The sequence below is a fragment of the Hevea brasiliensis genome, chromosome 11 (assembly GCF_030052815.1).
Source record: "Hevea brasiliensis isolate MT/VB/25A 57/8 chromosome 11, ASM3005281v1, whole genome shotgun sequence".
Taxonomy (NCBI): Eukaryota; Viridiplantae; Streptophyta; class Magnoliopsida; order Malpighiales; family Euphorbiaceae; genus Hevea; species Hevea brasiliensis.
The window spans coordinates 6,552,391-6,568,721 of NC_079503.1; the positions used below are offsets into that span (position 1 = coordinate 6,552,391).

Consider the following 16,331-nt stretch of genomic DNA (forward strand, 5'->3'; position numbering starts at 1 on the left):
CCGGCCCATAGGTTGGGTCATGACAAATGTGGTATTAGAGCTTAGGCTCTAGATTCATAGGGGAAAAATTATCTAAAGTGTTGGAAAGAGTCTAATAGGAGTCACATGCAGAAAATAGGGTCCACATTCGTCTTGCATTGTCATCTTTGCTTCTAGTTTCTACTTTATATAATTATGTGTAAATATGAGTCTATGGAGCTGTGTAACATGCCATTTTGAAATTTTATGGGCCAATGTTGCTGAATTTCAGGAAAATGCGTAGAAGCAGGAGAGCTGCCATTGCACCAGAACTAGATGTGCCTAACGAGGTATCGGCACAGGATGAGGCGCCTGCCCCGAGGAGGTGGGTTAGGAGGCCTAGAGCTGCTCAAGTAAAAGAGTAGCTGCCACCAGTTCAGGATCAATCTTTTATGGCTCAGGGTCCCATGGATCCAATGGCAGCTATTTTAGCTGGTTTGCAAAGAGCCATCGATATGATGGCACAGTATATGGTCCACCCTCCCCAACAGTAGCAGTCTACTGCACCAAGAGGGGAACCTTATAAATAAATAATTAATTTCAAGAAGTTGGTGTCGAGTACTTATGATGTGTCAGATGATGCTTATCGGTTTTTGGATTCCTGTAGACAGGCAGGGACGGAGTTGCAATTGACCGATAGGAGACTTATAGAGTGTGTACAACATGTCATGAGGCCTATGCCTAGACAATGGATGAATGACTACATATTACCTCGGATGGAAGGTTTGTCATGGACCCAGTTTGTGGAGCTGTTTATCAACAGGTTTGTGCCAAAAAGTTTCAAAGATCAAAAGAAGTGGGCTTTTGAGGCCTTAAGGTAGGATGGCAAATCTGTAGATGAATATGCTACAAAATTTCTGAAACTAAGCAGGTATGCCCCTACAGCAGTGGCTACAGAAAGTATGAAGGTAAAAAGGTTCCTAAAGGGGCTGGATAGGAGGTATGCAAACCTGGCCATGATGTCGGATTAGTTTTTTCATATGGTAGTTGATCGAGCCCGACAGATTAAGATTAGCTATACTGGGGATGACAGTGAAAGGGCAAAGAAAAATAAAACAGAGGGTTCTTCAGGTGTTACCATGGATAGTGGCGGTCAAAGTCATTACAGAGGAAGAAATAGGAATAAGAAAAGTGGTTTTAGACACAAATCTCGAGGATTCAGACTAGGGTACGGATCCAGCAGTGGTCACAATTCGAGATACAGCAGTTCTAGGTCTGGTTCAGGATCCTCCTTGACACCTTGCGCACAGTGTGGAAGAGGACATTCAGGATCTTGTATGATTGGTTCAGGAGTATGTTTCCGGTGTGGCCAGTAGGGTCACTTTGCTAGAGAATGTCCAGTGTTCAGCGAGCCACAGATGGGATCACAGGGTTCTATTGTAAATGTTCCTCGTCAGTTGTATCCTGTTGCTTCCAATATGGCAAGCAGTCAGTTCAGTGGCCAACAGGGCCAGGGACAAGGAGGATGTGGATTTGGAGGCAGATCAAGAGGTAGAAGTCAATATCAGGGTTTTGCAACGCAGGGTAGGGGTCAAGCTTGAGTTTTCACCCTGACCCACCAGGATGCTCAGGCTTCCAATGCAGTTGTGGCAGGTATTCTTCTAGTCTGTTCTTATGAGGCTCGTGTTTTGATAGATCCGAGTACTACGCACTCATTTGTCTCCCCAGTGTTTGCCATGAGATTGGGTAGGAACCCTACAAATTTAGAATCCCCTTTATCTGTAGCTACCTTGCTTAGTGACAATATAGATGTAGATATGGTTTTTCCGGGGCAGTCCAGTAGTAGTGGATGGAAGAATCCTCCCAGCAGACTTGGTTCCTCTACCAGTAATGGATTTCGATGTAATTTTGGGAATGGATTGGTTGGCAACTCATTATGGCACTTTAGACTGCAGGAACAAAAAGGTGTATTTCCACATACCTGGTGTAGAAGAGTTTAGCTTTGATGGTGACAGGAGCGTGGCTCCATATAATTTGGTGTCAGCAATTAGTGCTAGAAAAATATTGAGGCATGGATGTCAAGGGTATTTGGCATTGGTGAGAGATACATCTGTAGAAGGTGTCAACATGGAAAATATTCCTGTTATCAGAGAATTCATGGATGTCTTTCCTGAGGAGCTTCCAGGGTTGCCACTAGAAAGGAAAATAGAGTTCTGCATTGATGTTGTGTCGGGTACAAACCCCATATCAATGCCTCCTTATAAGATGGCACCAGCAGAATTGAAAGAGTTAAAGGAGCAACTATAGGAGCTTTTGGACAAAGGTTTCATACGTCTGAGCACTTCACCTTGGGGTGCTCCTGTTCTATTCGTGAGAAAGAAAGATGGGTCCTTGAGGTTGTGCATTGATTATAAATAGCTGAATAAGGTGACTGTGAAGAATAAGTATCCACTTCCTCGGATCAATGATTTATTTGACCAGCTCCAAGGGGCTAGATTTTTTTCCAAGATAGACCTACGGTCAGGCTACCATCAGTTAAGAATCAGGAATGAGAATGTGTCCAAAACAACATTTAGGACAAGATATGGTCATTATGAGTTCTTGGTGATGTCTTTTGGACTCACTAATGCACTATCAGCCTTCATGGACTTGATGAACAGGGTGTTTAGGCCATTCCTAGACCGTTTTGTCATCGTATTCATAGATGACATTTTGGTATACTCTCAGACCAACGAAGAACACGTGTGGCATTTGAGGATGGTGTTGCAGACTTTGAGGGAGCACCAGCTATATGCCAAATTTTCAAAATGTGAATTTTAGCTAGAAAGCATCTCATTTTTGGGACACGTGGTTTCTAGTGAAGGCATTCAAGTGGATCCCAAGAAAATTGTGGCTGTAACTGATTGGCTTAGGCCTACAACAGTCACTGAGGTGCGAAGTTTTCTGGGCTTAGTTGGCTACTATAGGCGTTTTGTATAGGATTTTTCCAGGATAGCAGCTCCCCTAACTAAGTTAACTTGGAAGAATTTGGACAGATGATTCTGAGGAGAGTTTCCAGAAGCTTAAGGAGTGTTTAACCACAACCCCTGTGTTGACATTATCGATGAGTGGTGAAGGATATACCATGTACTGTGATGCCTCCAGAGCTGGCTTAGGGTGTGTTTTGATGCAGAATGGAAAAGTAGTGGCTTATGCTTCAAGGCAGCTAAAGAGGCAAGAGCAAAACTACCCCACTCATGATTTGGAAATGGTGACTGTAGTCTTTGCACTAAAGATCTAGAGACACTACCTATATGGTAAAGTGTGCGAGATATACATCGACCACAAGAGTTTGAAGTACATCTTTCAACAGAGGGATTTAAATTTGAGATAGAGGAGATGGATGGAGCTTCTGAAGGATTATGATTGTACCATCCAATACCACCCTGGGAAGGCCAATGTAGTAGCAGATGCTTTGAGCAGAAAATCTTCTGGCAGCTTAGCGCACATATCAGTGGAGAAGAGACCGTTGATTCAGGAAGTACATGAGTTGATGGATCAAGGTCTAATCTTAGATCTTTCAGATGCGGAGGTATTGTTGGCCCATTTTTCAGTGAGGCCAGACTTGCGAGATAGAGTTAGAGTTTCCCAGCACAGAGACTAACAATTAATGAAGATCATAGAAAGAGTACAGCAGGGTGAAGGTGGTGAGTTTGGATTTACCAATGATGGCGCCCTTATGCAAGGTTCCAGGATATGTGTGCTTGATGTGGACAATCTCAGAAAAGAAATCATGCAAGAGGCACACTATACACTGTACAATGTCCACCCAGGCTCCACCAAGATGTACTATGATGTGAAAGATAGCTATTGGTGGAATGGCATGAAGAGAGATATAGCAGACTTTGTGTCTAAGTGCTTGACTTGTCAGAAGGTAAAGTTTGAACACCAGAGGCCGTCAGGGAAGCTGCAAGAGCTCCCTATCCTATAACAGAAGTGGGAAATGATTACTATAGATTTTGTGACTGGGTTACCTCGTACCACACGGGGATATAATTCGATATGGGTAATTATAGACCGTCTAACTAATTCAGCTCATTTCTTGCCTGTGAAGACCACATATTTTATTGCACAGTACACCCGGCTCTATATTCGAGAAATAGTCAGATTACATAGAGTTTCTGCTTTCACAACATCTGACAAAGGGCCCCAGTTCACTTCTCTATTTTGGAAGAAGTTGCAGGAGGCACTTGGCACACAGTTGAACTTTAGTACCGCTTTTCACCCTTAAACAGATGGGCAGTCCGAAAGGATAATCCAATCACTGGAAGACATGCTTCGCATGTGTGTTTTGGATTTTGAAGGTCCATGGAATGATCAGCTACCCTTGGTGGAGTTTGCCTACAACAACAGTTATCATTCCAGCATAGGGATGGCATCCTATGAGGCACTATATGGCAGAAAGTGTAGGTCTCCTCTGTGTTGGACGAAAGTAGGAGAAGCGAAGGTGCATGATGTAGACCTAGTGTAGTACACTTCAGAGATAGTTCCTCTACTCAGGGAACGATTGAAAATAGCTTTCAGTAGGCAGAAGAGTTATGCAGATCCTAGATGGAGGGATGTAGAGTTTGCAATAGGCGATTACGTATTCTTGAAAGTTTCTCCGATGAAAGGAGTTATGAGATTTAGAAAGAAGGGCAAGTTGGCACCTCGGTATATTGGACCTTTTGAGGTTACTGATAGAGTTGGAGCAGTTGCCTATCGGTTGGAGTTACCACCCAACCTTTCTCATGTTCATCCTGTGTTCCACATCTCTATGCTCAGGAAATACATACCTGATCCTTCTCATGTGCTACAGCCGGATATAGTAGAGATAAAGGAAGACTTGACGTTTGAGGAGTAACTTGTAGCCATAGTGAATTACCAAGTGAGGCAGCTAAGATCAAAATAGATCTCTATGGTTAAGGTTTTGTGGAGGAGTCAGTCAGTGGAAGAGTGTACCTAGGAGTCAGAGCTGGATATGCGTAGCAAGTACCTTATTTATTCAATGTGTAATTCTGTATTTTATTCTATCTTGTGTAAAAATTCGAGGACGAATTTTCTGTAAAGGGAGAAGAATGTAACACCCCTAATTTTTAAATTTATTATTTTATGGTTAGATATTAATATTTTATTTTATTTAAATTTTTAGAAATTATTTGAAATTTTTCAGATTTTAGAAATCGGGTTCAATTTTCTGAAAAATATAAAACTTTGATGATTTTTAAAAAATTAATTTAAAGTCCACGTGGAAAAACTAAAAATATATTTGGACTCTACGAATTTTTCTGAGTTTTCTAGAATTTTTTTGGAATTTTTGGGCCTCGTTTTCAGTCCCAAGGCAGAGTAAAAATTTAAAATTTTGTATCCTGAATTGGACTGGCCGAATCGAACCGGATCGGTCGAATCGGACTGGCATTCCCATCGCTCTTCCTCTCTCTCCCATTTTCTCTCTCCTCCCTCCTCCCTATGCCGTGCCACTGCCAACCCAGCCTCCCCACCTCACCGACGCGCTATCCCGGCCCTTCCTCACAGCCGACGGGCGCTCCAGGCGGCCGGAAATGACTCGCGAAGTTCTCCACTGCGTACGCGCGATGCTTCACCTTCCCGGCCAAAATCCAGCCGATCCGGCCATTGATCGGATCGGGTCTTGTGTCAAAATATATTTACACCTCGAGAGCTTTCCATGAACACTAAGAACACTAAAATCCATCGAGCGGTTTGCCCAATTTTTGTCCGGGAAGTTTTAGCCCATTTCGACTTTTGGGCTAGATTTTTCATAAACCGTGAACCCCACGAGAAAACCGAGAGTACCGGAGCACTCCACTCGTCGAGAGCTTTGCGGCGATATAAACTTCAAAATTTTTCAACATCGTTTTTCGGTGGGTCCTACCAAAATTTGTAGTATTTTTCCGAGCATTAAATGAGCTTAGAAAATTTCGTAAAAATTATATACTAACCCCTATGTTGTGGGCTTCGCGTAGGTACTTACAATTTGTGAAAATTCCACAGTTGCTCGGATCTGCAATTTTGGGGCCAGGCAGACAGGCTACCGAAAAAGCCTTAGAATTGGATTGAGTTTTGGCTACCCCACCGTTGTCAGATGTCCCGAGCGCGTTCCCGGGGTTGGAATTGGCAAAGGTAAACCCGAATCTTACTTTTTCTTAATTATCTAGTGCTTTAATGGGAAAAATCCATAAAATATTCGTGGTAGCTTAGAAAATTATAATTCCTTTTGCATTAGTTTAGTAATATTGTTAAGGACCGCGGGGCAAAGTTTTAGAATTTTTAGAGCTTATTTGGCTAATTTTCGCAAAAGGGTCAATTATAAGGACTAAATTGTAATTTTACTTATTGTGATTGATGACTATTTGGATGGGCCCAGGAGGGGCTGTGTGATGTGATTGAGTTGTGAGTGTATGGTTTGTGGATATAAAAATGCGTTTTAAGCCCTTTTGCAGGTTGAGTAGGTCCTCGGTATTGAGGAGACTCTGCCGGATTTTCGGCACGACTTAGGATATCTTTGGTCTTTTCTCAGTTTGTATTGAGTAAAATGTATTAAATAATTGTAATTAAAATTATCAAGTAAGCCGGGACAGCCTTCCTCCTCCGCCCAGCCGCCACAGTGACTTCGGTTGAGTCTGTGAGTAGAATATTAATTTTAATTATAATTTCAATATTATTATATATTCAGGTATGCTCATGCATCACTTATATGTATATATCTATGTAGTTAAACACTAGGCACGTTTTATATTGCATTCTTAATTGATGAATTACCATGGGTGTTGTTTGTGGTAATTTGGAGCAGTGTGCGTGCGTTGGTATGGTGTTGGATATGGATAGGACGGGTAGACACGGCTTGAGGGATACTTGCTAGGACTCGATCTTCGGGGTAGACACGGCTTGAGAGATTCGCTGAGACCCCGTATTTGGTTTATTAAGCGAAAGTCCGGCTTGAGATCTTCGCTAGCAGAGGTTGGATTAAGAGGGCTGTATAGGGAATTAGCTCTCGTATATGTATTGTTTGACGTTATCGGGTGTGTGAGTGCTCCAAATTGGCTTTTTGCTGTTATGATGTGAAAATATTGATGATGTTGCATTTCACTCTACAGGGTGCATTAACTTTAGATAGCTATAGAGATTATGGTTAAAATTGATATTTTACTCTCTGAGTCGAACGCTTACTCCTGTTTATTATTTTTCCAGGCTACAAGAGGATTATTGTTGTGGTTAACCTGCTTTTCTTCTTCGCAGGTTTTCTATTAATGTCTGTAATATTTGTATAATTTGGTTAACTCCTAGAATTTTTGCATGTGTTAGAAATATTTATTTGATTGGGTCTGTAATATGATTGTCATGTTGACCTGTAAACTTATTAAATGCATGTATAGTTGGATTGGATGAGGGAGCCGAGCTCCCATTTATTTTTATGACATTTGATTATGTAGAGGGTGCATTGAGCTCCCCAGTTTATTATATATTGTGTTTACAGGTCGGTCGAGTAAAAAACTCCCCGTTAAATGGTCCATTTTATGACCGGACTCTGTCCGGTTGAATTCTTGAAATTGAGCCCAAATGGGCCTTAGAGTTGGATTGAGGAATAGTTAGGCTTACTACAGGCCTCGGGGGCTTTAGGCTGGCCTAGGTCCTATTGCCGGTCCGGCCCATAAGTTGGGTCGTGACAAATATTTTATTTATTTTATAAAATTATTTTATTTATTTGTTAACAATATAAATTAACATAATTTGTTTATAAACTTAATACTTAAAATTTTAAAACTAAATTTATTTATTTAATGCGGATGTGACTATTAGGTTATTTCTTAAATTTTTAAATGCCCATTTTTTTTTAGATTATTTAAGGAAGACTTGACGATATTAAGGATTTGAACTTGTTTGAACTATTTTTTAAAGTTTAAAGACTTAAATGACCATTTTAAAAATGTTAAGGCTTAAATGACTCATTTGGTTTGATTAAAATTTAAGTGACTATTGTCCTATTTCTCAAAGATTTAAAAGAATTTTTTTTCCCTTGTTTGTTAATATAGGATTGTATTGTGGGAGAGAAATTATTTGCCCTTTTTTAAAACATATGAATGATTTTTTATTTAATTATATTTTTAACATACTATTATAATTATATTATATTTATGTTATTTGTATTTGTCAAGGATTATATTATTTTAGTAAAAAAAAAAAGACTTCTTTTCCTTTTATTTTAACTTGGGATTATTTTTTGTTTTAATTTCATTTACAAGTTTTTACTACAATTTTTTAATTCTATATGTATAATTAATAATCAACCTTTTTTTTTTATTAAAATTTTGAAGACAATCAATCTCTATCTATGTCGAATTAGAATTATAAAATAACTTTAATATTGTAAAATTATAAAATAATATTTTATGTTTAAAAAATTTTAAAAATTATATTTGAATTAAAATTAGTAATAAAGTAATTAATTTTAATAATTAATTAAAAATGGCCTTAGAACTATATAATTATATTTGAATTATATCAGTAATAAAGTAATTAATTTTAATAATTAATTAAAAATGACCTTAGAAATAAAAGTATAAAAAAATTAAAAATACTTTGAGTTTAAATTGGATACTGATAATTTTTTTAAAACATAAAAGGTACTATTTTTTAGAAAAATATAACTTTCTATTTTTGGTTAATCTTTCAAAAGAATAGATAATTTCTTTTTGAAAATATGAAAATTATATTTCTTTTAGAAAATATAAATTTCTGATTTTATTTAATTTATTTTTTTATAAAATTTTATTTTAAATTATAATAAACAATTAATTAAGTAGAAGTTAAGTACAAATAAGATTAAGAATTTTAAATTTAAATAAACTATTTAATTTAAATATTAAAAAATAATATAATTATAAATAATATAAAAATTAAGGGTATTTTTGTTCCTTTAAAAATTTCCCCTCATTCATATATATATATATATATATATATATATATATATATATATATATATATATATATATATATATATATATATATTATAATTATAGATATAGATGTATATAGCCACACATATTTATGTTATACCTATAGAAGGAAAGAGAAATAAAAAATGAAAATTTTAAAAAAGCACATCTAATTTGGGAATATATAACAAGAAATTATTACATTAACTTATATTTAATTTTCAAATAATAACTATAAATCAAATATTAATTTGTAAATATAAATTTTGAATAATTTAATCTTTAATTAGACATTCATACTCATTTAATGACAACCAAATAATTTTGATATTTCTATTTAAATCATAAATAAATAAATTATAATTAATTATTAGAGGTCAATAGAAAATTTGAGGAATCAATTAATGAAAAATTAAATTTATTACATTTGTATAAGATTTCTTATAAATATTTGGAGGGCCAGTAAAAAATTTAAGAGATCAAATAAATTTTTTAATTGATTGTTTTTAATTAATAACCTTTTTAAAATAAAGCTTTAATTATTTATTGGCCTTTGAAATATACATTAAAAAGGAGATTTTAATATTTTAAAATGTATATTGTGAAGATTTAAAACGTTATCAATTAATTATAAAAGTGGCTAATAAAAATAATTATAATATATTGAACAAATAACATATATGTAAAAAAATGATTTTTAGTTTTTTAAGTTTGGGCCGGAACTCCCATTGCCCCTTACTTCTGCCCTAGTTAAAACTATGTGCTATGCATTCAACCTCCAACAAAACAAAAATTTTCCTTTTCCAGAAAATTTATTCACCTTGCATTTCTGATATGTTTTCTTATTCACCTTTCCAAGAAAATTTATTCACCTTACATTGATGATATGTTTTCTTATTCACCTCTCTAAGAAAATTTATTCACCTTACACTTGCAATATGTTTTCTTTTTCTAATTTCTATTTTATAATCAATTCTCTATAGACAAATTATAAGTGAGAGTTTCACTTGTTTTGAGTGATAGTTGCAAACTATAATAGGACTAAGGCATTCCATATCCAACCCACAATTTCTTTATAATATCTTCTTTTACTAATTACCATTTTACAATTAATCCTCTAGAGACCAAATCATAAGTGGGAGATTTACTTATTTTGTCTGATAGTTGCGAATTAAATTAGGCCTAAGGCATTTCAAGTCCAACCCACAATATTTTTTTTTAATCAGAAATGAATATTTCATTAATGAAATATGGTTACAAGGCTAAAACTAGTAAAAAATTAATACTAAATGAATTCCAACTCAATCCCAAAAGGGACCCAAGCCCAAAAGAACTTGGATTCCTAGACTAATTAGGTTGACCTGTATGCAATCTTTATCAACAATCTCCTATTAAAACCCACAACTCTCACCATAGTCTACTAAAATCTCAAACCAAGGTATAATAAAAAAGTCCTATGGTTACAATAATGCTCGTGTAATTTGTAAAACCCTAATCTCACTTGTTGACAAAAAAAAGATCATAACAATGCTTTGAGCAAAGTGACACCCATTCCATATAGAAACATTTTCGACTACAAGATTGGATAAAGACAGAGACAGGACGGGGCAAGAGGAAGCCCCACCCCCTTCCCCAAAAATTCCAAGAAAAAATAGTTTTTTATGCATATGTTCTTTGTTTAATTTATTTTAATTATTTTTAATGACCATTCAAAATTAAATGTTAACATTTAAACCTTCACAGTATACATTTTAAAATATTAAAATAATCTTATTAATGTATATTTCAAAGGCCGATATATAATTAAATTTTTATTTTAAAAAGTCATTAATTAAAAACAGCCAATAAAAAAAATCTAATTGGTCTCTTAAATTTTTTATTGGCCCTCCAAATATTTATATGAAATCTTATATAGATGTAATAATTTTTTTTTGTTAATTGGCCCCTCGGATTTTCTATTGACCGCAAATAATTTATAATTTATTTATTATAATTTAAATTGTCTCAAATAATTTATAATTTATTTATTATAATTTAAATTGAAGTATCAAAATTACTTAATTGTCATTAAATGAATATAAATGTTTAATTAAAATTAATTATTTAAACTTTACATTTACAAATTAAAATTTGATTTGCAGGTATTATTTGAAATTTTAATATAACTATAAGTTAAAATAATAATTTCTTATCATATAATCTCAAATCAGATGAGATTTTGTTTATTTTTATTTTCTAGTTCCACCCTTAGCTATATCATAAAAATTTAAGGAATATATAATGAAAACTAAATGTTATAACTTATTTATTATTAATCAAATCATTGAATAAAAAAAAATCACTCTTTTTTTTTTTTTGACAAAAATCAAACCTACCACTTGTACACTATAATCACTTTACTCACAAAAATCATAATAGACATTCTCTACATTAAGTTTTTCCACGCCACTCATCAATTTGCTAAAGCAGTTTAGGCTTCAAATTTATCAAATACACTAGCCTTCTCTGGACCATGAAAGGTTGTGTGCCAGCATGTACAAGCTTTCTGTTGGCTTGTTTTGTTGCCTTCTACTTCATGTCCTTTACTTCTCACCAATATATCCCAACTTGCAGTGGCGAAGAGAGAGGGGTAGGCCTCCTAGGTTTATGGAAAAATAAAATAATATAGTTAATTTTTTAAATATAATTCTATATGTTTAAAATTAAATTCCCATAGCTTTAAGAAAACAAAATTATTATAGTTCTATATATTTAAAATTAAACTGGCCCCTAAATATAAAAAATTGCATGTTTTATTTAGCTATTTATCTATTAAAATTTGTGATATCTTATCTAAAATATTAATTTTATTTTAACTAAAAATTAGATTGAGTGGCTAAATAAAAAGTTCTATTTGTAGTATAATCAATAATATTTTTAAAATAATTCATTTAAAAAATATTTTTTATATCTATATAATTATATAAAAGCAAAGGACAAGAGTATTTTTCTTTTTTCTACTTGGGATTTTCTATGATTTTTAAATATATTTTTCAATTTTTACAAAAAAAGGCAATTTTCTCACTACTATTTGAAAATCTTTAATTAAGAGAAAAAATGGATTTTTAATTTAAATTGATTTATTTATTATTTGATAACTCCTATTTTTTAATTAATTTTATTATTTTATTTGGACTTTACACTGTTTTTTTTCTTCAAATTATTTTTGTTTTACACTTTTTTCTTCAAATTATGCTTATGGATTTTTTTTTCTTTGTTAGATTATTTTTCTCTAAGTTTTCTCTAAATTATATTTCAAATTATTATATTATAAATTACTTTAAGTATAATGTAAATCATTAGATAAAAAATATATTTTAAAAATTAGAAATAATACATAATAGAAAATATATATATCATACTAGTAAGTTAAAAAGATAGGCAAGTAAGTAGCAATAACAGCTGAGTTTAATATGAAATAGAAAACGATACTTTATTAATCGGTTTAATCTCAATTTCTTTTTCTTTTTATATTTTACCTTTTTTTGTCCTTTTATTTTTCTGTTTGCTTTTTTATTTTTTTTTCTATTTTTCTATGTTTGATTGGAACGATTAACATATATTTCAGGACTTGGAAGTGGCGAAAATCATAGTAGTCAATTGGCATTGCCATTTTGGATTCTTTCATGAGTAGTTGAGGTGCATGCTGCTTTATTTGTGCAAAGGGTGACTGAATTGCTAAAAAAGTTGTATTTCTTGGTGATAAATGAAGATTATTTCAATTGGCTTAAAAGAGCTATGAGAGTTGCATTTAAATGGGAGAAACCAGAAGAGTGTTTAGATGATTTGCTTTTATATAAACTTGATAGAGATAATTATAGCAGATTTCTAAACAGTTTTCGTGCCAACATGTATGTAAGTTTTATTTGAATTCCTGTATTGTGACATTTTATTTTATTTTATTTTATTTTATATTTTCTAATGCTATTTAGAATTTCTTGGGATGAATGTAATTATAAATATGAAATTGGTATTTGACCAATAATCCGAAACTCCTAGACTCCTAATTTATGAAAATTGAAGTTTGAAATAGTTGTAGTCTAAGCAATGGGTGCTTTAAATGGAGAAAAAAAATTAAATTTGTATAACGGTCTTTTAGTGAATAAAAGTTTGTAGCATAAGATTTTGCTTAATAAATTACAGTACAAAAGTTTTCAATATTCATAATGGAAGACAAAAAGTTTGATTGTTAAAGTGCATAATTCACTACTATTTTCATATATTTAAAATCAATTAAACACTTTAATGGTAAAGAAATTATTGCAATAACTTTTGGCCATCAAAACTGTGGTGAATAATGTTGTATTATCATTAATATAAAGAATTTTTATATTGTTTATTACTTTTATTATTGGAAAAAAGTTGTTTTTTGTTCATATGAAAATATTTTTGAGGTCTCAATTTTTACTGCTCATGAATTTATAAATTTTACACTTATTTTTTTATTTTTAAGTATTTTTTTAGTTTTTTTTATTTTTCTATGTTTTGATGGATCTACTAATATATTTCTTTTAAATTTAAAAATTAATATTTATTTATAATTAATTATGACTTTGAAAATCTAATTATGTTAGTTATATTATTAAATATTAAAAATTTATTGTATATTACCAATTTTCTATTTTGTGACATTTAATAGTTAAAATTTTAAATATATAAAATATACTCAACAAATATATACCTAAACTAATTTATTAAATTATTTTCACAATATCTAAACTTTTTATGATCAAAATAATATTTAAGTATATAAAAATATCTTTGTTAATATAATTTTTTATATATAAAAATAATAAAATTAAATTAAATTATTAATAAAGTAAACCTGCCCAATGCGCTAGCATACCACTAGTTAATTTTTAAAGTAAAAGCTTTTCAAAGAGATAAAATTTCTCTCCCCCTCATATTACATATCAACTATAATTTAAATATTTTTAAATTTCAACTACTAAAATCTTATCTTACACGAAAAATAAAAAAAAAATTATCCAAATTTTTATACCATATCTTTTAAGAATTTTAAAATTTTTAAGTTTACAATTTCATATATTATAAAACTCTACTCTTCGTATTATATATCTTCAAAAATTAATTTTAATTAAATTTTATGTTAAATTAGAAAATGGATGAATTATTTTTTAAAAATTATATTAATATATATTGAACTAATTATTTACTAAAAAATTACTTATAAATTAAATTTAAACATTTACCTTTTAAAAACATGTCTTATATTTAAAATATAAGAATTTTAATAATAATATTTGACATTTTTTTTTTCTATTTTGTTTGTCCTTTCATTAATAAATGTTCAATAATTTTAACAAATAATAAAATATAATCTATTAATTAACTTATTTACTTATTAATATTTGATATAAAATTATAATTAATTGAAAATTTTATCATTAATAACATTTTATAATATGATTATTAAAACATAAAATTAAAAAATAAATATTAAATTATATTATTAAAATAAAATAATAAATAATTTGCGTAATACATGAAAAAATAAAGTATTACTTTGACCCCTAAGAATAAATCTTAGTTCCACCAGTGCGGACTTACTTCATCTGCCTCCAGCTTCTTTTTCTTCCCACAAACAAGGATTACAGGTAAAGAGCTTTGCGTACATTTTTAGCCTGTGATTAGTTATTGTATCCTCCTTGTCTAGTTGTCTTCAAGCTCCATTGCTTTTCTTTTCTTTCCCTATATCATCCTTCTCTAGGGTAGTGGCGGAATCAGAAATTGACATTAGGGGAGGCGAGCGAAAATTTCATAATTTTGTTTTCTCTTATAAAAAAAAAATAGTGATCACTTTCAATTGAAATTGAAAAAATAGCTTATAAATTTTTAGAATTTCTTTTCTTAAAATACAAATCAATAATTTTATTTTTACTCTTGACGATGACTTTTTAATTTACTAACTTCAAATCTTATCAGTTCACCATTCAAACTATAAAGTAACGACTTCATAAAATTACAATTTACGTATAAATATAATTATCAAAACAAAACATAGGTCATTATAATTTAATAAATTTTTTTTCCAAATTTTGCTTTTATCTATACTAAATATGAAAGTTAATAAAAAGCCTCTAAATGAAATTATCAATTTTAATTATGAAATAGAATGAAAAGGGAAAAAAAAATAGATAGTAGTAATAGATAATAGATGAGAAAGAAAGTTGATTCTTTCTTGAATCTTGAGATCTTTAGTTTATAAAGTATATTTATAAGTAATTATGATTTGTTATTTTAATGGCTAAAATGTTTATATAATTAAGAGTTTGAATTATGAAATGTGCTAAATTAAGACAAAAGAAAATTTTTGGATTGAACTAAGAGTGTAGTACTAATCTAGCTAGAAGGGTAGAATAAATATGCACTAGAACAAATCTAAGAAGCTCTTAATTTTTTTTTTTTCACTAGGATCGCAGTGGCCACTGTTGGCGCCCCCCTCTCCCCCAAACCAACCACATTTGTTCCGCCGTTACTCTAGGGTTTAGTTACTGTCTTGTTGTCTTCCAAACATAGGAAGTTATTAGACTTGGAGAAGGATTTTTGGAAGGCTGCAAGATGTTTGTGTGGACAAAAGGGTTTATTTAACTAATCAGAATATATTTGTTATGCATATAATAATTGTACTCAATAAATTCTCCTACTATATAGGGCCGTTAGAGATGATTGGATTAAAAGATTGCATAAGAATGGATCCTGGTAGAACTGAAAGATGATAGACAGCAACTCTTACTCGTTGTCACAACCTCCAAGGAGAGTGGTCTTATCTTTTGTGATGCTACAATACATAATTCTGAATCAAATTTCACTAGAAAAACCGTGATACAGGGAAGAGGGCCTAAGATTTTGAATAAATTAAGGCAGATCCTGCATTAATTCAGGGTTTGCTTATGGTTGCTGAAGATGGAGTAACTGTTCTTGCTTCACACATTAATGGATCCGAAATAAGGTAAAAGTTAGTTTAAGTCCTCTAGTGGTTAGCAACTTGTATTGTAGTGCAGGCAATCAAGAATTTAAATTTCCTCCTCCATAGCCTTCCGTTAAAACTTTAATGATTAAAGACATGTTATTTACCTTTAAGCCATTGACTTAGAAACGTTTGAATTTGAATTTTCACTTCTGAATTAATACTAAAAAAAAATAAAGAATTCCAATTTCCTACATTGGAAAGGATATGAACGAGGGGTAATAGCTGATAAATGATGAGATTGCAACACGGAATAATAATTATGATCTAACTGTAGAGAGAATATGCAATCATTACCTTATCTGTTATAGGGTTATATTCTTCTTTCCGAAAGATGGTTCATTAAATTTAATTTAATTTATAGGTTTATA

General features: G+C 31.6%; 1 pseudogene; it reads left to right on the forward strand.

Moving 5' to 3' along the window:
- Nucleotides 1-254: 254 nt before the first annotated feature.
- LOC110673054 (uncharacterized) overlaps nucleotides 255-16,331 on the forward strand; it is an 80,502-nt pseudogene continuing 64,425 nt past the window's right edge.